The sequence below is a fragment of the Lathyrus oleraceus genome, chromosome 4 (assembly GCF_024323335.1).
Source record: "Lathyrus oleraceus cultivar Zhongwan6 chromosome 4, CAAS_Psat_ZW6_1.0, whole genome shotgun sequence".
Taxonomy (NCBI): domain Eukaryota; kingdom Viridiplantae; phylum Streptophyta; class Magnoliopsida; order Fabales; family Fabaceae; genus Lathyrus; species Lathyrus oleraceus.
In genome coordinates this window covers 22,724,552-22,748,261 of record NC_066582.1, presented here as the reverse complement: position 1 = coordinate 22,748,261, position 23,710 = coordinate 22,724,552, and positions in this window count along the sequence as shown.

Here is a 23,710-nt window from a genome sequence, read left to right as displayed (position 1 = left end):
CAACTGGCTAAGGACTACTCCACACCAGTCAACGAGACTATGCCATTCTCCTATCCTAGAGTGCACTCGAGTTCGGGTATAGAACTCATCTCACAGACCACCAAAGCAAACAGCAATGTATATCAAGCAATTCACACATTACAATCAATACAGTGATCCCCAAATTGTACAAGAATAAGTCGAATAACAAATAACAATATAGCACAACAAAGGTGAAAAGTAGGCACTACCGCCAAGGATAAGTACCTACATCCCCAGCAGAGTCGCCACTTTTCTGTAGCGGTGTATTCGTCGCTATATGATTTATCGATTAAACCATAAACAAAGCATACAATGAAGTTTCGAGTCGCCACCGCACTTTTATTTATCCAAAGGACTGGCTAAAAAGCGAACAAAAGCCTAAGAAGTTTTACACGTAGAAAACTAATAAAAGATCAGAGAGTCTGGGTAAGGGGTAAATTACGCAATGGGAAGGTGTTAGGCACCCACTACGTCCTAGGTACTCCTAGGGAGCCCTTTTCACACTTGTTGTAAAAGGTTGTTATTTGTTATGACATAAACATTGTGCAAACATGATTGGGATGGTGAGAAAAGAATATACAAATTTTATTGGGTTTGAACGGATGAACCCGTTGCCTACGTACCTTCCATCAAAGGTAAGGATCAAAACGCCGTAGTTCGGCTAAAAGATTTCCAAAAAGTTGGTGGATTCAATTTAAACACAAGCACTGAGGCTTTTCATTATCAACGGGAGAAAACTCGACCAAGACCAACATCCACCATGTGAGGATAGCTTCGACGCACTAGAGGGGTTAACCCTGTTTTCAGTACGGAAGTCTTACTGTCGACTCACTAAAGATAAGGTGAGGTTTACATCAACCACAATGATAATTGAAACCTATGGCTAATGCATGAAAAGATTAATGGACAAAGCCAAAACAAGTGAATGAGTGAAGTTAATTGATTGTGATTATGAAAGTGAAGTCAAAGTATGATTAAGATTGATTCAAAGAAGTATTATGAAATGGAGTTTGAAAAAAGAGTCAAGGACTTGGGTCCAGGTTTCTAGTTTGAAAATATGAAGATGTTTGCACAATATCTATGTTAAGTTTGAGTTCAAAGTGTGAAAAGGTTTAGGACACAATGAGAGATGAATGGATGAAGATGGAAAGTAAAACTTCTCAGGAGTTCACTTCTTGAGATCATATAGAGGATGATTCAAGGGTGTCCTTTGGAATGGAAAATAATAATAAAGCAAACAAATGAATGATACCGGATGCCACTCAATGGTCTTACTCCAATCTCACAAACAAAAGCGGATATCGGATACCAATAGCTGGATTTACACCAATCTCCTAAAACAGAAATGGATATCAGAGGCCACTCAATGGTCTTACACTAATCTCCTCAGAAGGAAAAACAAGAATGAAATATGGAAATCAACTGCCAATCTAACTGGACTTAGGTTAACTCCACACATGATCATAGGAAAGCAAATGCCAACTTGTGGGACTTACAATTGCATCCTCTCATACAAACAAAGAAAGCAAAACATGGATGTCAGATGCCAATCTGCCTGGGCTTACTCTGACATACACAATATGATCCTAGGAAAACAAATGCCAACTTGTGGGACTTACAATTGTATCCTCACATACAAACAAGCAAAGATAAGATGAGTGGCCAATGTGATGGTCTTATACTCACTTCCATATCATAGGAACAAATGCCAACTTGTGGGACTTATAATTGTCCTTAATGGGTAAACAACGGTGACAATGTCACACAGACAAAAGAGATGATCATGCATTAATAGCAATTGATGATGATAAATGCGTAGCATACAAGCAAACAAGTGCATATGAAGCAATCAATCGATCAATGAATATCAAACAGCACACTCTATAGCCAAACAAGGGGGGCTCACACAAGAGGGTTTGACTATGAAAGTCCACTGTAATAGGTAAATGTCGCTCTTAACCTTGCCATTGAGAGGCTAAGGTGAAGCAGATGAAAAGAGATGAGGGGTGTGTCTCATTGCTTCTATCCCTGATCAGGGAGAGCATATCAGAAAGTGTGGGAGCTCAGAAAGATGGAGCTCTTTCCATATTATTGACTCGATTGATCTTGGGTTTTTATCTCAATGCTACAACCATGTAATGGGAGCAAGGAGAGGACTCACTGAATAGTAGGGGATAGGCTACTTATCCCTTTGATCTACCAATTGCCTTACTTGAAGGACTTTTCCTGCTTGGGACAATTTTAAACACACACAAGCATGGCCTCTTAAGGAGGACTTCAGACAGTTTGCCCGGTCAAATAACAGACCGGGTCTCCAGACTACATGAAGAGAGAGTAATTATACCTCAAAAGCAATTGCTAAATAGCAAAGCAAGCAAATAAAGCAACTAAAGGGTACCTGAGAAAAATCAAACAAATCAGTTCACAGTTCCACAATTAAATCAGAAAGAAAGGGAACAAACAGTTAACAGTAAACAGATGTGCCAAAGCACAAGACCAAACTCATATGAGTTACACCTATAAAACAAAGGTTAGCCCATAATATAAACAAAGCTCAAACAAATTGGCATGGTTTCTTTGAAGCACTATGCTTAACCTGAAACAAATGAACTCAACATAAGCCCAAAAGACCACTAGGACAAGCCTAGGGTCAAAAACAAATAAGAAATCCAAAACAGCAAACCAAATTCAATCAAAGTCAAAATCAATCATTTAAGAAGTAAGCACAATTGGTTTTAAACTCAAATCATGCATCAATGTCATTTCATAGACCAAAGAAGTCAAAACATGGCAAAAGGAGGCACACAAAAGGTCAACAGCAAGACCAAGCTCAAAAGCAAACATAACCAATCCCAAAAATTATGAAATAATTCATACTCAAACACAATCCATAACATAGCATGCATATAAAATTTCAGCTCAATTGGATCATGGGAAGATGGTCAATTAAAATCAGGAAGTCAACACAATTTCAAATGTGCACAAAGAAGTCAACAAAACATGTGTCATCTTCAAAAAATCATAACAAAATGAAAACAGATGAGAAATGGATGGGATCAACACCAATGCAAAGCTCAAGATGTCTAGTATGCACATATGAAATTTCATGATCATACTATAAGGCATGAGAATTTTCCAAATGATATGGCAAGGTGTGTCACACAAAGTCAACAATTGACTAGGCAGGGAAGAAAAATCTCAAACAAATGGAAAACAGTACAATTAATTCCAAGAAAAATCACAAGTCAACTAGACATATCAAATGAGGTTCATGCAAAATTTGGGGTCAATTGGAGGCCAAGAAGCAAGTTAACAAAATTCATGAAAATGCACATTCATGGTGTGACACCAAATATAACACCTTACTTCAAAAAATCATATCACACAAACCACAAATGAGAAATCCACAAACTTTATACCAAAATGAAGATGAATGAGTCTAGTTTCACCACAAAAATTTTCAGGGGCAATGGATACATCCTCATCATTTCACAAAAGGAATGGCAAAAGGTGCAAAATAAACATACATGTTAAGGAACCTTATACCATTTAAAATCCAGCCAACCAAAAAATAATTAAAAATCATGATTAAATAATAGACATCTTCATGGACATGATGCAAAAATTGGCATGATTTTTGGAGTTAAATTGAGTGAGAAATGAATTTTGGAAGTGGAGTGAACAAAATGGGATAACATGAACAAAGAACATGGATGAATGGTCAAACATGGTTGACCGCGTGGCATTGTTGTAAATATGCATTTCATTAATCAAAACGCAGAGTTTAATGGCCAGGCAACGGAATGTTCTCATTGGTTGATGGCCAATGGAACAGTAACAAGCAGAAAAATCAAACCAAACAGCCAATCGAATTTCATGTTTCTGGGCAAGCTCTAAAGTTCATGTAACTTAGGGTTTTTGAAATGGCAAGGTAGCATCATCTTCATGCAATAAGTATGAACAAATTTCAAGCATAGTTTCACAAACATCATGGCCAATAATAATCCTGCAACATCATGCAACAAGGAACTAAACACAATTCAAGGGAAATCTGGAAAATGCCCTAGGGTTTCAACACTGCAGTAACCATCTTCATCATCTTCAAATCAACTCGAAATTTTTTATGCCCAGAATCAAAAATTAAACATGTCAATGGCATCATCAGACCACATATAACACAAATATGACAACCAATCTCACTAACTCATCCTAAGCAAGGCAAATCGAGCAATTTCAAGTTTGAGCACACAAATGTAAAATCTAGATTTCTCAGCCATAACACAACCATTTCAAGCAAACTATAGTTCATCAGAATCAGCATAACAAGAGCTATCTAAAACATAGCATGGCATAGTAAATGGTTAAGGTCGAAACCTTACTTGTTTTTGAAGAAAAATGAGATGCAGTGGTTATTTGGGTGATGTAAGCTGAAACAGAAGAAGATCTTGGTTGATGTTGGTGTATGCTTGCTGAAACCTAGCTCAGTGATGCTTAAAACCCTCTAAATCTCAATTCACCATTTCAGGTCCATGAAGAAACAGAGCTCGAAAGTGGCTGTGCAGGTGATGAATAATGCTCCAAATGGCTCTCAAATGTTGGTTAGATGATGAAGGAACCAAGAGTGCTCGAAGGTTTTTTGAAGATTTTGGCAGAAAAATCTCAAAGTGTAAAAATGCAAAATGAGAGAATGAGAGTGTTCTTGATCGTGGAGGCTGTGGCTAGGGTTACAAATGGCCAGAAAATTGCTTATATGTGGTCTGTTTAACATTGGTTTAAGAAGTGCTAAGAAGGATTAGCTTAAATGATGAGATTTGCAAAATTGCTAATTTGAACATTGCACATGGAGGTGTGGTCTGGCCTGCACGAAATTGGGCCTCAAACCTCTTGCAAATAACATTTAGAACAAGTCCCAAATGGCCAATTATGCTGAAAACCTTTAATTCAAAAAGTCAACCATTGGTCAAACTTGGATTTTAAATGAAACAAGTCAAAAAATGCCATTTTGATTGGCAAGGTTTTGGTACATGATGTTTATATTTTTGGAAAGAGGAGGAAAAATGTGGTTTGTAGGAAAAAACCCCATCAAATTTGGCCAAAGGAATCATGAGATATGGCCTTTTGAAGTTCATAAAAATGTGAAAATGATTTGACCATATCTTGCAAACCATTCATGGGATTTTGGTGTTCTTGGACTTTTTGAAAATGGGAGAACAAGATCTTCAACTTTCATGTTGGGCAAAAATTCATTTGAAGCTTGTATCATGATGCAAGCTGAGGATCAAGAAGTTTCCATTTTTGGCAGTTAAAATTACAGGTCCACTTTCTATTTTGGGAAATTTTCTGTTTGACTTCAAATTCTTCCATGATGAGGTTTGGCATGACACATGAGGCCTATTAGGACATGAATAAGCTCTCTCAAACCATTTTCATCCATCAAAACCATAAAATCAACCACAGTTGACCAACTTTGACTTTCTAGGGTTTCTGACTGTCTGTGCATTGACTGATGAATTCCAAACCCTACTTCCTTGAGACCTTGACTTCAAATGATGTCCCAAGTTGTATGGACTCTTGATTATTGATCATGGTGCCCAAATTCCACAAGAATGGCCACCATCCACTGCTTTGACTGATTGTTGACTGTCTTTGACTTTCTAGGGTTTTTGCCTGACTGTGCATGAACTGATGGCTTCTGAACATCCAACCCTTGACTTAAACACTTCAAATGGGCCTTCTAGTCATGTGAACTTGTTAGACAAACCCTAAGGCCTTGGCTCCTTGAGAAACACCCTTGCTTGATTGGTTGACTGATCTCCTGATCAGTTTGACCTAATTTCTTGATTGCTTGCTCTTAAGGCAACTAGGGACAATGCAAATGCTATGCAATGGACCATGATATGCTATGACCTAATATGAAATGGTATGTACAATGATAGGTGCAAATTTGAGGTGCTACACGTATGCTATAGGAAATTCGAATTTTAACAGAATGATTTGGAGCAAGAACGAAAAAATGGTATTCATAAAATGCCAAAATGGCAAAATCATTACAAAATATTGAAAGTAAAAAAAATGAAAGTACAACTTAAACAGGGAATTTGGATTTGAAATCTTCAAGCTTAGTCTTCGAAAAGTTAAGCCTTATACTCAGACGATCATAGACTTCTTCTAAAGAATCAATTTCAAGTCCCAAGCCAAGTGCATCTTCAACATGTTTAACACCCTTGGTGGCTTCTTGATCAATGATCTCTCTAGTGGAAAACGATTTTTTCCATGCAAGTTCAACTTTATGCTTTTACAGATTGTCAATATCTTTTGTTAGTTCAGCGACCCGGGCACGACGTTCTGAAATATGTTTGTCAAATGAAACCTTATTATTTAATTACTCTTGGAGTCGAGTTTCAAGTTTTTCAACCTCTTTTTCAGACGCACTATTTAAGCCTAATGCTACATCCATGACCTTTTTCGTTTATTCGAGCTGAGTGTTGTAGGTCTTCTTGACATCGATGTCTCGACAGACCTGGTCGAAGTAGGCTTCGGATTCAAACAAGAATTGTACCATGGTGTCTAGGAATCGTTGTTCGTTAAGCCCAATCAGCAATATGCGGATGTCGGTGCCAAGCTGAGAATCCCCTTCGATGGTAGTAAAAAAGGATGACTTTAAAGATGTTAGATTTTAATTGCTTGATCAAGAGGTTTGTTATGCCTTCACTTGCATCACTTTCAGAAGAACGGGAGGATCTGGTGCCGGTTGAGATCTTGTGTAGTTTATGGAGTCTCTTTAGAGCCTTCATCGGATTCTTCCATTTAATGTCCATAATTTCTGATTGGCTCAAAAAAGTGTTGGACGACGAATCATGAATAGTCGATTTAGCTTGAGTTTCTCCAGTGATATGTCACCTTCTTCTATTGGGACGTTTTCAACATTTGGGGAAACTTGTTCTTCACTCTTTTGCCCGGAGTTTCTTGTTTTGGGGTTGTCTGGAGACAGGTTGTCATGAACGAAACCAACAATGTCATCCAATTCTTCATTTTGCTGGGGAGACACTTGGTCGATGTTAGCCTCAGCTTCAGGATTTGGCTCGGTAGATATACATGCTCCTTCACCGGTTTTTTTATTTTCTAGATGAAAAAGCGAGAGGTTATAGTTAATAAAATATGAACAATGGATGTGAGAAAAGGTTACAGAGGGAGTCGGACGGGGGATACCTGTTGGTTCGTCCACCACATTCTCGTCTAATTTTGGTGGTTCCTGAAAAATAGAGACATGGTTAGTTGAAGTCAAAATCAAGAGATAAAATTTGTGCATTATAAAGAAATACCATATGGTCATCAATTTCTTGTTCTTCGACTAAAAGATCTTTGGGCTCATCCTGCACTGGTCATCAGGAATAGACAAGTCTTGTTTTCCTTTTCCTTTATTAGAGGAACCAGTTGTTGAGGTCGTAGTGTCTTTCAAGGGAGCGGTTTTTTGAGTAGCACCTTTTCTGCTGCTGATTGATTTGGAAGAGTATTAGGCTTAGGTTTTGAGAAGATCAGAGTTTTTTCACTATCTTCTAAGCTTTCGACTTTAGCCAAAGTCTCTGTTGGTTGTGGAGTAGCTTGATAAGAAATATTGGTTAGTTTTGGTGAGTTAAGGAAGCCATCAAAAGAGGAATCAAACATATACTTGTGTCGAGGTGATCCTTTTAGGTTTCTTATTTTTCTTGGTTTTTGTGGTTGTCGGAGAGTCTAGATCATGTTTTTGATTCTGAACAAAAAGGAAATATTATAGTCATTTCAAATATTAGCTAAATGTAAAGAAGGAAAAGCTTTACCTTTTTCATTTGGGGTTTTTCTTTTTCTTGGTTTCACCAGCATCAAAAAGGCCTTCGACATTGGTGTGACCCTTTGCTTCAGTTTCACCTGCAACGAAAACGTGTGAGAAATCGAAGGTATTAATGAAAAGAATTTGAATGAATATATACCTATTTTCTTCTCTGGATTCTCTTGTAAGTAAGAAAAGACGGTCTACAGCCTCTTGCAGAAGTTTTGTTCAAAAAAGTGGCTTTGGAAGTAGCTCGTCTACCAGTTGTTAAATTCCACAGTCAGAAAGAAAGATGGTTGGAAGCGTAAAGTGGGAAATTTGAGGACTTGCTGACGAGAAAATTCCATGTAGTCTCTGTATTCCCTTGGAGTAAATTTCCTTTCCGACCAACAAATATCATTTTCCCAAGAGTAGAGCGAGGTTGGTAGCATTTGGCGAAAACCAAATTGCTTAGCCACTATATTGGGTTGATATCCAATAAAGTCAGAGCCATTAGTTCCAGTTTCAATGCGAGTGCAAAGGAGCATCAGAGTTAAAAAGGCTGCCCAGATAGAGTTCGACATTGGAGTAGCTGAAGGGGTTACAATAGGAAACTTGTTTCAAAACCAAGATGGACCAAAACACCTATTCATAAAATGAGCCATGGTCAAAACAAAAGTTGTCGATTCAAGGAATGGGTTGATGTATTTCATAAAAGTTATCTTTGAAGGGGTGTCATAGGGGGTGACTAAAGTAAGCCTCATGCCTTCAATACTCATGTAGTAGGTTTCTTCCAGCAAAGCTTTTGACTGAGTTATATGCAACTTGGGTTCGAAGGTAACACTTAACCAGAGTTGCAAAAGCCACAAAGGGCCAGAGAGAATATATGATTTTTTGGTTTCACGAAGGTGTTTCAATCTATAAGAACCATTTCCTAATGATTGATATAGATTGGTTAAAATTAGTTTGGCTAAATAAATCTTTCGACCCTCATGAAGCTGGATTCCTAGAGGGACATATTTCTTAGCTATTTGTAGGGAGCTTGAACAAAAAACATAATAGGAGAGCCAAAGGGTTAAGAAGGAAGTATGCTCTTGGTCAAATACTTCTTCAATTTTCTTATCATGGTGGTGGATAATGAGGTTTTTAAACTAAAGCATTCGGAAACGAACTCATGGTCGGTTTCTAGAGTGGGGATGAAAGTTTTATCAAGGGGGTTAAGTCTTATGATGGATGCTACGTAGAACAAGGTAGACATAAGCACTCCATAAGGGAACTGAAAAGTGTTAGTTAAACCTTCTAAAAAGAAGATTTACGCGAGTAACATGGTTGGGTTATACCTAAGGCCAATTATGGAATTTGAATCATGTTGAAGATGCATAGGTCTTCCCATTGTTTTTGTCTTTTGCCTTGGACTTTGTTGAGCCAGACAAGGTATCCTTTATTTTAGACAAGAGGCGTAGATCAAAAGATAGTTGCAAGTGTTTCCATAAAAGGGACATGATCCTCAAAATTCAAATCCTTGTATCTTTCAATATACTTGGAATTGGAGAAAATTGAGGCCAAATTAGAGCTCCTGAGCATTTTCTCTTTGAAATAGTGTCCTTGTTTTTCATTTTTCATTAAGTTGAAGGTGGACCAGTCTGGTGAGATCCACTGGAGAAGATGATCGGAGCCCTAACTCCTGTGATGTGTTGCCATGCCTCACAACCATCTGATCATGTTAATTTGTTTTAATATGAGCCATTCCTTTTAAATATCAAGCGTGTGTTGCATTGACTTGAATCCACCATGGATTGCACGTGTGGCCATCAGATCTGCCACCTCAATTAATGAGGGAGATCTGATGGCCCTTGTTTTTTTTAATTTATTTTTAATTTCTTATTTTTCATTTAATCCCTTTATTTTATTTAATTCATAGAAATTTCATTTTTTATCCAAAAAATATGGGACTTTCACCAAAAAATCTTTAAATATTTTCCTTTTCCATATTCTGAATTAAAATTATTTTTTGGATTAATTTTAATATTTTTCATGAATTAAATGTTTTTGTGCATATTTTTAATTGTTTAAAAATACTTATGAATTTTCAAAAATAGTGAAAAAAAAATTCTAAGGTCCTTTGACCTTGTTTGACCTAGGATAAATCCCTTAGCCATTTATTTGGTGTTTTGAAGGGATTTGGGGTTTTTACCAAATAAAAATGTATTTTAATCCATTTTTAATTGGATTTTTAATTTATTAATTGTTTAAAAATATTGTGGAGCCATTTGTAAGGTCTTGTGATGTTTGACTTTCTGTTTGGGCCTTGGTCAAGGTTGATTTGACTTTTGTTGGATTAAAACCATTGGATTTAGGGGATTGATGAAATGTACATTTCATCTCCCAAAATGAATGGATGGTTTTGATTTGATGAAATTCCTCCCATGATCAATTTGTGTTTCTATCTTCTCCTCCCTCTTCATCATCTTCCCTATTCTTTCCCATTCCCTCATTTGATCAATGAAATCTCTAATGTCTAAAGACTAATTGGCTTATCAATGACCTTGTGTCAGATGAACCAATACAAGTATGACTGAGATAGGTCTCTCCCTCTTGATCTTTTCTTTTAGTGTGTGGTATGTTTTAGGAGTTTGGTTCTTCATGCTAAATCTCTAACATGCATTAACACCTAGATTTTTATTGCCCGACCTCAAATAGTTGTGACTTCTACATAAGTCCAATTACGATTGCTTAACATAGAGCTAAATTTGACCCTCAAGGCATAACATTCTAGTAAGTGGGATTGTAAGTCTCCCATTCTTCATGGCATTATGTGGAGACTTGACCCTTTTTTCTTTTCATGGGAGCTAGTGGCATACTCTTCAAAATATCCAACTTGGAGCCCTTCTCATGGAAGATGTCTTGGTTCAAGGATTCATACTTGTGAATGAATGGTTTAGTATTCTCCAAAGAATGACTTAATCAATTAAAAATCACCATTAACACTTGACTAAGCTTTGACTAACATTTTACTAATTCTTGGTAATATTGCTTTACTTTTAATTCATTTACCTTATGCAATTTAAATTTCAGTCATTTATCATTCATTTCTATTTTACATTTCATATAACTTATTTATGTTTATGTCATTTTCACTTTGCTCATTTGAGCCATATCTTGTGATTGTATATATTGTTTGTGTGTTTTGGTTTTGTTTGTGGTCTTAGGACCTTAAAATACCTAATAACAACAAAAACCCTAAAAAAACATTTGGTGGACTGTTGAACTTGATCTGAGCTTTTGGACTTAAGATTAGGCAACATTCCCTGCGCAAAAAGGATTGGGCCAATGCCAACATTCTGAGACTGAGCTATTGTGACATGAGCCTTCATCTGATGCAAGCCTTGGGATTTGTTGGAATTCATATGCTACTCTGTCTTTGTGCTTAATTGTTATCATGATCTTGTGTCTGATGCTTTGCTTTGAGTTGATCAAGGAATAATTCATCTGATACATGAGAAGACAAAGAAGACTGCTAGCTATGGGAATTGCTTGCTTGGATGTGGCTATCTTTATTTGATGCCTTAATCTTCATGAGGTCTGGATATTGCTAATTGCTTATTGATTATTGCTTGATTCAGAGTCCAAGGGAAAATGGGTTTCTATATGACGTTCTTGTCTATTGGATTGCATCCCATTGGTCAGATCTTTTCAACCCTTAACTTTTAAATTTGTGCTTAGGATAGTCTTTTCATCTCCTCCCACTTCTTTAATTTCAAAATATCTCCCCCTTTTCAAAAACTTTCTTTGCTTGTGATTTCAAACTTAGACTTTGTTTTAATGATTAGAAACTTTGGCCTTATGCCATTGAATTTTCAAGCTCTTTCTTAAATCAAATTTGTAAATAAACTTAATCATATTGACTTAAAATTTCAAAAGACAAAAAGAACTAACAACTTCATTCAAACTTTTAGCCCATTTGTGCCTTTCTTATTAAATTTTTGTTAAAAGCAATTCACCAACTTATTTGAAATTTTTACCACGAACTACGAGGTTTTGATCCCTCATTTTTATGTCGGTACATGGGCACAAGACCGAAGGTTTTGTCAAACACAAAAATTATAATAAATGGATTCTTTTCTCATTCCCATACTCTATTTTTCTTAAACATATTTTATACTAAACACATATGCACACATAAAAAAGGGCTCCCTAGGAGTACCTAGGTCACTTTGGGTGCTAATACCTTCCCTCTGTGTAACCAACCACCTTACCTGTAATCTATGACATTTTATTAGTTTTGATTTGAAAACTTTTTATCTTTGGGTTTTATTCGTAATTTTCCCTTTTCCTTTGGAAACAATAAAAGCGCGGTGGCAACTCTGGTTTTATTGACGTTAAGCTTATCCATAGCTTAATGATCATGAATTTACCGCTACAAAAGTGTAAAAGGGATGAGTATCCATTTTTTCCAAATGGAGATTTATTCTTTAGTCATTGGTGGTTCAGGTACAAAATCCCTCCCTTCACCACCTTCTGATGGTAAAATCGTGAATGCCATAGGATTTTTCCCAGTATCAAATTTGGAATATGGAACTGTTGTTGCCATTGTTGAGTTTGAGAGTTTGCTGCAAAAAAAAAGGTTCTTTCTATGTAGAAGTTTAAAGCAAACACGAAGAAGATGAAAAGAGGATACAAAGTGAGTATCTATAAGGTCGTCTTGATTTTCAGTGATGGAAACTTCGCAGACGCGTGTTGACATGAAATGTTTCTTGTTTCAAGAATTGAGAAAGTTGATAGGAGTAGAGCAGTTAATGAAACATACAAATGCATGATCTCCTAGAAAATAGGGGTAATGATGAGATTCTGAGAAAATTGTTTGGAAAATGTCAATGTGAATTAAAGTGACAATGATGGAGATGACGTCGGTGAAAGAAGTTGAACAGTGTCGAAAATACATTCAAAAATTCCATATTTATACTTTTGATTCAAAATTGAAACATGGCATTTGGGGGGGAAATTTGTTATCTCAGATTTTCAACAGTTGCATTAATTATGAAAAATGTGATAAGGGTCATGTAATAATGGTTTTGTTGAAAAGTCAAAATGATCAGTTATGGTCATGGAGATCTCGACAAAGTTGATTTAACAAAAAGTAGTATTAACTTTGGTCGAAATTGCAAATAGACACACCAGGTAGTTTGTTGGTTTTTGGGAGTTAGTGAAATTCAAAGTTCCCAAGTTATTTACTCTACACAGTCGAATGAGGTATAAATGGATAAGATCATACAGTTAGTTGAGGACACGTGGGAGTCTATCGAATACGAAGGCTACATGGAGACAAATACATGGCATATTTTTCTTAGTCGACCGTTATAGACGGTTAACTTAGGACTAGTATATAAGTACGCGTTGACTTATGTTTTTGGGATCCACAATTGTACAACAAATTCTACAAAAACTCAAAGTATTTATGTTTGTAAGAAAAGAGACAAGAATGTACATATAGCTGATCAGTCACCATTTGTGTTATAGTAATTATCATTTTAACAGGTGAAAGTATGCGAGTTATTTTCACTTTTCATATAGTTTGAGTGGTTTATGTGTCAGTTTCTTTAATTTCGTATTTATCTATGTTTTAGTCATTCTTTGTATTTTTGATCTTTTTGGGTAAGGTTAACGTGTTTGGTAGATCAGAGAAAGTCAATGATATGGTCGAAAAAGGAATACGGAGAATTTTCAGAAAAATTGGAAAAGTCTATTTTTCAGCATGTTTTACAGCAAATTATTCCAAAACCCCCAAGCTTTTGCTTAGTTGAAATTAAGCCAGAACTTTGTATTGTCAAGAAGTCCATGAGATCGATACTGGGGATTTCCCTTTTTTATTACTACATTGGCAGATTAATACACTTGTTAATTTATCGATCAAGTTTTTGGCGCCATTATCGGGGACTGCCAAAGATAATAGAGTTCTTAGATATATTTCGATTAAAATTTTGTTACTCTGCAACTAAAATTTTTATTTTCAGTTTTTATTGTTTCATTTATTTTTGTGGCTATTTTTTGTTATTACTAATCTTTGTCTAATCCTTGTATGCGAGGAAAGCCCTCCGTTCATTTTACTTTTGATGCAGAACCAGAAAGAACTTTGCACGCCAGGCTCCGACAAGCTTGGAAAGCAAGGTTGGCCGCCTTTGAAGTAGAATTTTTTGAGCACTCAGATACAGAATCCGACAAAGAGAGAGAAGATCCAACTATGGTTGAACAACAAGAAAGACATCTTGGGGATTATGGAGGAGAAAATGCCCTATTGGGACGTTTGACTATAGTGAATCAACCATTGAGTGTTCCAAATTTTTAGTTGCACCCAATAACTATCCGTCAGCTTGAGAAAAGGCCTTTTACAGGGAAAATAAATGAATATGCAAATAAACATCTGGAAAGGTTTCTTACTATGAGCAATACTTTGAAGATTGAGGGGCACAATGAAGAAGCAAAAAAATTGAGGATGTTTCCGTTCACTCTAGCTGAAGACGTCGAAGAATGGTTTTATTCATTGTCAACTGGAAGTATTACCACATGGGAACAACTGGAAATAACTTTTATGAATGAGTACTTTCCTGCTTCTGTTTATATTAAAAAAAAGATATGATATTGTGAATTTTAAGCAGAAGGAGGGGGGATCACTAGGTGATGCGTACAAGATATTTAAAAGGTTACTGGTTGTGTGTCCTACACATAATTTGGATCAGACTAAATAAATGCAATTGCTTGTAAATGGCCTCAAATTGAAGACTAAGAAACTTATTGATATAGCTATCGATGGGTCTGCCAACTTTACAATAACCACTAATATCAAGAAGATCATAGAAGCCATAGCTGCAAATGAACATCTAGAGTTATATGATTGAAGTGTGAGTAAACCAGAAGGTGTGATTGATTTGAAACTTGTAAATCGGGATATGAAGATGGAAGACCAAGTTGCTACTGAAGTTGAGAGAGACTTGAGGCTATGAATATAGGTACTCAACAAGTAGCCAAGTTCAACTTGTTCAAGCTGTTAATTGTGGGATCTGTGGGGGGACCCCATTTTTCCATGCAGTGTGTTGCAACCGTGTAACAAATCGAAGAGATAAAATTACGGAAGCAAAACAACCCTTATTCTAACACTTATAATCCAGGCTGGAAGAATCATAAAAATTTCTCATGGAAAGATCAGAAAGGGAATGTTCAAAAGCAGGGTCCCATTCAATATCAGAACCAACCATAACAATATCAACAACAATAATATCCAAAGACTTATTTCGCACTTGCCTCAGACGCCTACTTTCATGGAGAACAAGCAATGTCTACGGTGGTCCCAAAGACTTATGTCTCTCACTAATGATGATATTGTTTGGTATGATTCTACATTGGGTAGCTTGGATAATATTGATAGTTATGGAGAGTTCTCTAATATGCCTCTCATTGGTACACAAGGAGGAATCAACTACAACCCTGCATTGGCCCGTTGTCAACTTGGGTTCCCCTTGAGAGATAAACCTAATAACAATCAGTTAGAGGGTCTATTCTATCAAGAGGGTAAAGATCCCCAGCATTTGAAGTAGAGGATGGTACATGTGTGGCATGATATGCATAGGAAAGGAAAATATGAGCTTGGTCCGTGCAACTGTGTATCTTTGGAAGCTTACACTATTTGGGTGAAGAAGAGAGCTTTGGAGCTGAAGATGTCGTACGCTTATGAAAAACCTATATCTACAGTTATGGTTGAGCCATCAACTCTCCCTAACCAAGATGTAGAGGAGTTGGAAGACGCACTTGCCAAGATGAAGCAAGAGAAAGATATGTGGTAATAGCAGTTCCATGCTTTGAGCCGAAAGCATGAAGAGTTGCAGCTTGAGTCGAAAGACAAGGATACGCTTATTGAAATTCTTGAAGATGTTAATTGTGAGATCTGTGGGGGGCCCCATTTTTCCATGCAGTATGTTGTAACCGCGTAACAAATTGAAGAGCTAAAATTTCGAAAGAAAAATAACCCTTATTCTAACACTTATAATCCAGACTGGAAGAATCATCAAAATTTCTCATGGAAATATCAGAAAGGGAATGTTCAAAAGCAAGGTCCCATTCAATACCAGAACCAACCACAACAATATCAACAACAACAACAATATCCACCATAACAACAATAGTATCAGCAACAAGAACCCAAATAGGACGATTGGGAACTTGCCATTAAAAAGATGGAAGATCAAAATTCCAAGTTCCAAGAAGAAACAAGAAATAATCAGAGGAACACTACTACTTCTATCAAAAATCTTGAAGTTCAGATGGGTCAGATATCACAATGTAAGACCCCAATTTTGACCTTAAGATCCCTCATGCCATCTCATAGCATTGCATTGCCATTTGGATCACACCTTGGCATCCTCCTCACCCTTAATTAATTGGGTTTGCATTGGGAGAGATCACCAAGCATATTGTGATTGTATCATACTTTATTTTTATTTGTTTACTAACCAAAATACCAAAAATATGTCTAGTGTAGCTTTGTTTCTTTTGTAGGTAGTGTGTGCATCCACTTCTGCCTCATCAAGTACACAACTAAGGTTTGAGACCCTTAGAGCAAGGGATCAATTTAACAAAGGTTCACTTTGGTTCTAAGCATTATATATGTATCCTAATGTTCTTTATTTGTCATTTTGATCAAGAGTTTGAAGCTTGTTTGTCAAGGAAGCCCTAATTCATCTGAGTATCTTGTGTGCCTTCCTCAGCAAGTTTCCTTAACAATTAATCAAAGATATTATGGGATACTTCATTGAACTTAATCATAAGCATATATGATCCTTCATGATCCCCAAAGAGCAAAGGAACTTCAAGTTTGCAAGTTGGTTCAAGGAGGTTGACCAGAAAAGTAAATTGGTCAAATCTAAGGTTCCCTAGACCATACCTCCTACAATTTTTGTCATATAAAAATGATTCCAAAAGAAACTTTACTCTTTATTACATTACAAACGACTTTAATGTTGACATCAATAGCTAATTTTGCTTGTAAAGTCATTTTTTATGGTGAAAGATTATAGGTCATTTTGTATGTGCCCTAGATAAAAGGTCAACTTCCAAAAACCATAACTTGCTTAATTTTTATGATATGGAGATGATCTAAGTTTCATGATCAATTTCAAGATGTCTTATTCAACTTTTCTTCTTTGAGAAAGGTCAAATTCCACATTCAAGGGCATGTGCCATGAGGAAACATTATAGGTCCATTTTGGTCCTCATCATTGAACAAGCATTTTTCCTCAACTTCTAAAATCCATAACTCCATCATGAAAGCTCCAAATGGTGTCAAATTGGTAACCAAATTGAATATGATTGGAATATATACAACTTTAAAGAAGGAACCAAAGTCATTTGAAGCTTATATAAAACGTTATTCAAGGTGGAAAAAAATGGTCATTTGACTTTTAACTTAGAAAAGTTTCAAGTATGTTTGATTCCTTCAACTTTAATGTCAGAATTCATCATGATCCAAGCTTAAAATGGAAACACTCCCAACATCAAAGGTGTTCCCCTTCATTCTACCTTTCCAAAGAGTCCAAGATCATTCTATTTGGACAAATATTGAGGGGCTTGCGCATGGCTTCTTTGCATGGCCCAATTTGACAACTTTTGAACTCAAATGTTACACACATTGCATGGCTTCATGTTATGATCTCAGCATCTATTGTGCACGAATTTGGACTGATTGCAATCATCATTTGTGCCTAAGCACATGGCCATGCACCCATGCACATCAATTACTATTTTTGGATTCAAATTTCAAATGTTGTAGAAAGGAATTGCACTAACTATAAATTGAATTCCATGGCCTCGGAATTGAGGGGGACCCTTGCCCAAGTTGTGTCAAGCAATCCCATAGCCACCATTGAAAAAATACCTTGAAAATTTCATTGAAATCGAGCTTCTAGTTCAAATTTTGTTTGTGAACTAGAACTCCACAGATTCAGTACCATTTTGATTCTATTCATCTCCTGCAAGCCAGAGGAAGCAAGGCCAAGTGAATTTACATCGAGATCGAGCCTCGTCACTGCAACCTGAAGGTGAAATTTCTCAAACTTCTCTTCTTAGATTCTCTCATTTCTTAACATTTTTTCTTGATTTGTGGTTGGATGAAGTCCTACCAATGTAGGCATTGATATTGAGTTACTTTGAGATTGAATCGAAGCAACTCAGATTTGAAACCTCAATTTTTAACTCTACATTTCTCATTATAGAGTGAGAGTTGGAAAAATTGGAGGTCATATTTGGAATCCTGGCATTTTTCTCTTCAAATTGATGTATGATCCATTTATTTTGGTGACATTTTTGTTGGATCAGTCTAGTGAGTGTGACCAAAGAAGATGATCGGAGCTAGGGCTCCGTTGGTGCGCTGGCTCAGTCCAGGCCATCTGATCCACTTGCCATGTTTTAATCTCATCCCTTTATTCTGATTACGATTGTTGTGCACGCGTTGACGGATGACTACCATGGATGATACGCGCTTGGCCATCAGATATGCCACCTTAATTAATAAGGGAGATCTGATGGCCCTCGTTTTTCTGATTTAATTCATTTTCCATTTAATATTTTAAATAGCATTTTCTCATTTAATTCATTATAATTTCAATTTTAATCTAAAAAATATGGGACTTTCACCAAAATTTCACAAAAAAAAATCCTTTTCCCATTTCTGAATTAAAATAATTTTTTGGATTGAGTTTGATATTTTTAGTGAATTTTCTGATTTTTGACTTTTTTTAATTGTTTTTAAATACTTCTCACTTTCAAAAAATGCCAAAAGAATTAGTCAAAGGTCTATTGACCTTGTTTGACCTATGATAAATCCCTTGGGCATTTCTTTGGTGATTTGAAGGGATTTGAGGTTTTTCCCCTTTTAAAATGTATTTTTCTTCATTTTAAATATGAATTTAAATTGTTTAATTGCTTTAATATTTTGTTGAGATTTTATTTTAACTTTGTGTTGACTCAACTTCTGTTTGGCCTTGATCTTGGTTGAATTGGATATTGATTTGATCAATACCATTGGATTTAGGGGGTTGATGAATTTGAACTTCATCCCTCAAAATGAATGGAAGATATTGATCAAATGAAATTCATCCCTTAATCAATTTGGGATTCTTTTTCACTTCATCTCCTCATCTTCATCTCTTTTCTTCCCTTTCATTGACCAATGAATTCTCAAATATTTAAATGCTAGTTGATTCATTAATGACCTTGTGTCAGATGAATCAACATGAGCTTGATTGAGATAGGTTCGTCCTCTCTTATTTTTGTGTGTGGTGTGCTTTAGGAGCTTGGTCTTGATACCTTGTCTCTAGCATGTGTTAACACCAATATTATTATTGCCCAACCTCATATAATTGTGACTTCTACATAAGTCCAATTACGATTTCTTAACATAGCGCTAAATTTGTCCCAAAGGCATTAGCATTTTTGTAAGTGAGATTGTAAGTCTCTCATTCCTCATGGTATTGTGTGAAGATATAGCCTCTTTCCCATTTATGAGAGCTAGTGGCATACTTGTTGTTTTATCCAAGTTGGAGCCCTTCTCATGAATGATATCTAGGTTCATATCTTCATGCTTGTGAGTGGCTGGTTGAGTGTTCTCCAAAAAATGACTTTAACAATTTTCTTCTCCCACTAACATTCACTAATATTTCTTTGTATTGAATTTATTTTTAATTTAATTTACTTTAATGCAATTTAAATTCTTGCACTTTATCATTCATTGTCATTTACATTCATGCAATTTGTTTATGTTTCAGTCATTTTCACTTTGCTCACTTGAGCCATATTTTTGTGCTTATACTATATTGTGTGTTTGTGGTTTTGTTTTGTTTATGGTCTTAGGACCTTAAAATACCTAATAAAAACAAAAACCCTAAAAATTATATTGGTGTACTGATGGACCTCTGTCTGTGACTTGATCTAAATCTTTGGACTTAGAGTAGGCAACTTCCTTGTGCTTTGAGAGGAACTTGGCCAATGCCATTAATTTGAGACTTATATTGGGAAATGCCATTCATTTGATACAAGCCTTGAGAAAGTCCTTTGGTTTATCTGATACACTTTGTCTTTATGCTTAAATTGTTATTTTGAGCTTATTGTTTCTATCTTATACTTTCTCTTTGAGTATGTTTCAAGGGATATTTCATCTGATACATTTAAATGACATTGAGGATTGCTTGCTTTGGAGTGTTTGCTTGGATGTTTGGTTATGTTTATTTGATACCATTTGCTCTTCTTATTATTTGCTTGGATGCTTATGCTTTGTTGCTTGCTTGACCAATCCAAAGGAAATGGGTTTCTATCTGAAATTCTTGTCTTATGGATGCTTCCCATTGGTTAGATATTTTCAACTCTAAATTGTTAAATCTTGTCTAGGATAGTCCCTTCATCTCGTCCTCCTTCTTTAATTTCAAAATCTCTCCTCATTTTTAAAAAACTTCTTTGCTTGTTGTTTTCAACTTAGACTTGTTTTAATGAGTAAAAACTTTGGCCTTATGCCATTGATTTTCAAAAAAAAATTCTTAAATCAAACTTGTAAATAAACTTAATCATATTGACCTTATTTTCAAAAAGAAAAAAATAATTAACAACCTTATCTAATCCTTTTGGCCATTTTGTGCCTTTTTCTTTTAAATTTTTCAAAAGAGAGCATTTAGATTTGAGTTATCTTTGGTTGAGATATAATTCTCTCATTCCATTTATTAGGGGTTAGTGGCATACTTGTTGATTGAATCCAAGTTGGAGCCCTCCCTCTTAAATGTTGTAAATCCTTCATTATTGATGGATGTTTGGTTGAGTATTCTCCCTTTGATAACAAAAGATATTTAAGCTTTTATTAAAATCTATCTACCTATCTTTGAAATTTTTACCATGAACTACGAGGTTTTGATCCCTCATTTTTATGTTGGTACGTAGGCATAAGACCGAAGGTCTTGTCAAACACAAAAATATAATAATGAATTCTTTTCTCACACCCTCATTTTTTATAGCAAACATCTTTTTCAACTAAAACACTTGCACACAAAAAGGGCTCCCTAGGAGTACCTAGGACACTTTGGGTGCTAATACCTTCCCTCTGTGTAACCAACCCCCGTACCTGTAATCTCTAACATTTTATTAGTTTTGATTTGAAAACTTCTTATCTTTGGATTTTTTTCGTACTTTTCCCTTTTCCTTTGGAAACAATAAAAGCGCGGTGGCGACTCTGGTTTTATTAACGTTGAGCAAGCCAATATCTCAGTGGTCATGAACTTACCGCTACCGAAAGAAAGTGGTGACTCTGCTAGGGAGTAGTCCTCAGTGGGTTTAGCCTACTTTTTATGTGTATTATATTTGTTGATTATTGATGTTTGATGTTTGTATATATTGTTTGTGTGATACTTTTTGTCTGTTGTACTTGGTGATCTTTGTGTGGTGAGATAAGTTTTAACCCAAACTTGAGTGCAATCTAAGATAGGAGGGCGGTACAGTCATTTTGGCTTTAAAGGAGTAGTCCTGAAAGAGTTGACATGAGATCCCCCACTCAGTGGAGATCCCTTTGGAGTTACTATTGTCACACGAGTAAGTCATGGATAGGCATTACTTTCTATGATCTAGGAGTCCGAGAAGCTGAGGACTGTAGAACATTTAACCCAACTTGGCCTATTTAGGACGTAATGCGAAGACTGTTCAAATTTAGACTTGATAACATTTGTTACGCGATACTACACTCAGACGAGTTTCTCTTGAGAATACTATGGGTTGATGAGTCAGTCATCCTAACCTATAGTATTCGATAGATGGGATCACGACTCTGGGAACTTTTTAGAACATGATCTACAGGTTTTTTTCCTTAATACACTCCTTTGGGATGGTTCTTAAGATGACTCTATGCCCGTGACTCGCAACAAACCCTTTGATTGTTGGTTAATCCGATCAGTCTCATCAATATCAATGGAACTTGGGTGTCGATAGGGTAAAAACTCTAATCCACCAAAATGGATTGTTGATCTTGATGACGACTTGATCCATCCCTTGAGCTTTGTTTGTGTTTTCCTTGTGTGTGATCCCTTGTGTGTGATAGTTGCATTCATGCATATATGTGCATCATATCATTCATCACAGCAAATAAATTTCAAGGAACTAAGGTCGTATTTGGAAATATTTTTAGAGATTATGGATGAAGGAACACTAAGAAGTACAGTTTCAGATGTCCCAACTTGAAAGAGTTAAGGAAGCTAGCATCCTTTATAGTTGATCCCTTGGATTTCAAGCAACGTCGTGGGAAGCTCATGCCTGTATTGTCTATTGATGTGGTTGAAGGATTCTTGAGTGTCTTGGTGCAGTTCTATGATCCTCTTTATCGCTGCTTCATTTTTCCTGATTATCAGCTCACACCTACGTTATAAGAGTATGCTTATCTTTTGGGTATACCCGTATCTGACAAGGTACCTTTTAGTGGATTAGAGGAGATTCCAAAATCTCAAGTCATAAATGATGCTCTTCATTTGAATAAACTTGAGATCGATGTTAATATGACAAAGAAAGGAGGAATTCAATGGCTAATTTCTGAGTTTCTTATTGGGAGAGCTATTGCTTTTGCTCAATTTGGTAGTATGGATGTTTTTGAAGCCATCTTTGTCTTACTTATCTATGGTTTAGCATTGTTCCCTAACATTGACAACTTTTTTGATGTTAACCCCATTAGAATCTTCTTGATTGGGAATTATGTTCCGACTTTGTTAGGTGACATGTATTTCTTTCTACATCTAAGGAATTCTAAGGGTGGTGGAACCATTGTGTGTTTCATTCCTATTATGTACAAGTGGTTTATTTCGCACTTGCCTCAAACACCAATCTTCTTGTAGAACAAGCAATGTATACGGTGGTCCCAAAGACTTATGTCTCTCACTAATGATGTTATTACTTGGTATGATTCTGCGTTTGATGGCTTGGAGATTATTGATAGTTGTGTTGAATTATCTAATGTGCCTCTCATTGGTACACAAGGAGGAATCAACTACAACCCTGTTTTGGCTCGTCATCAGCATGGATTCCCCTTGAAAGATAAACCTAATAACGTCCAGTTAAAAGGTATGTTCTATCAAGAGGGTTAAGATCCCAAAAATTTGAAGAGTAGGATGGTGCATGCTTGGCACAATGTTCATAGGAAAGGAAGAGTCGAGCTTGGTCTGTGCAATTGTGTAGCTTTGGAAGCTTACACTAGTTGGGTGAAGAAGAGAACTTTGGAGCTTAATATGTTGTACGCCTACGAAAGACCGATGTATATGGTTGTCGCTGAGCCATCAACTCTCCCTAACTAATATGTAGAGGAGTTGGAAGATGCACTATCTAAGATGAAGCAAGAGAGTGACCTTTGGGAAGAACGGTTCCATGCTTTGCATCGAAAGCAAGTAGAGTTGCAGCTTGAGTTGAAAGACAAGGATGCACTCATTGAGATTCTTGAAGAGCGCGTAGTGACCAGAGAGAGAGAGAGAGAGAGAGAGAGGATTTATTTTCATCTGGTACTCCTCAGCCTTCCGATGCTTGGAAGAAGATCGTCGATCAGCTCGTCATTGAGAAAGCTTTGATGAAGACCACTTATGAGTCTGAGATCAGACGCATCCGAAGGAAGTACACACCCTTGGCCAGTTCATCAGATTCAGTTGCTAGGGATCCTTAGGATGATACTTTCCTTTTCTCTTGTATTTGTATTTTTGGTTTCTGAAATTGTACTCAGTGTAATCCCTCCAAAATTCTATGAATAAAAAGAGATTTTGTGTTCAATTCCAAATGTTATTATTGATTATTATTATTGAAATATTTGCAAGTGAGGATTTATCTGTTCCTTGAAATAATAAAATTAAAACA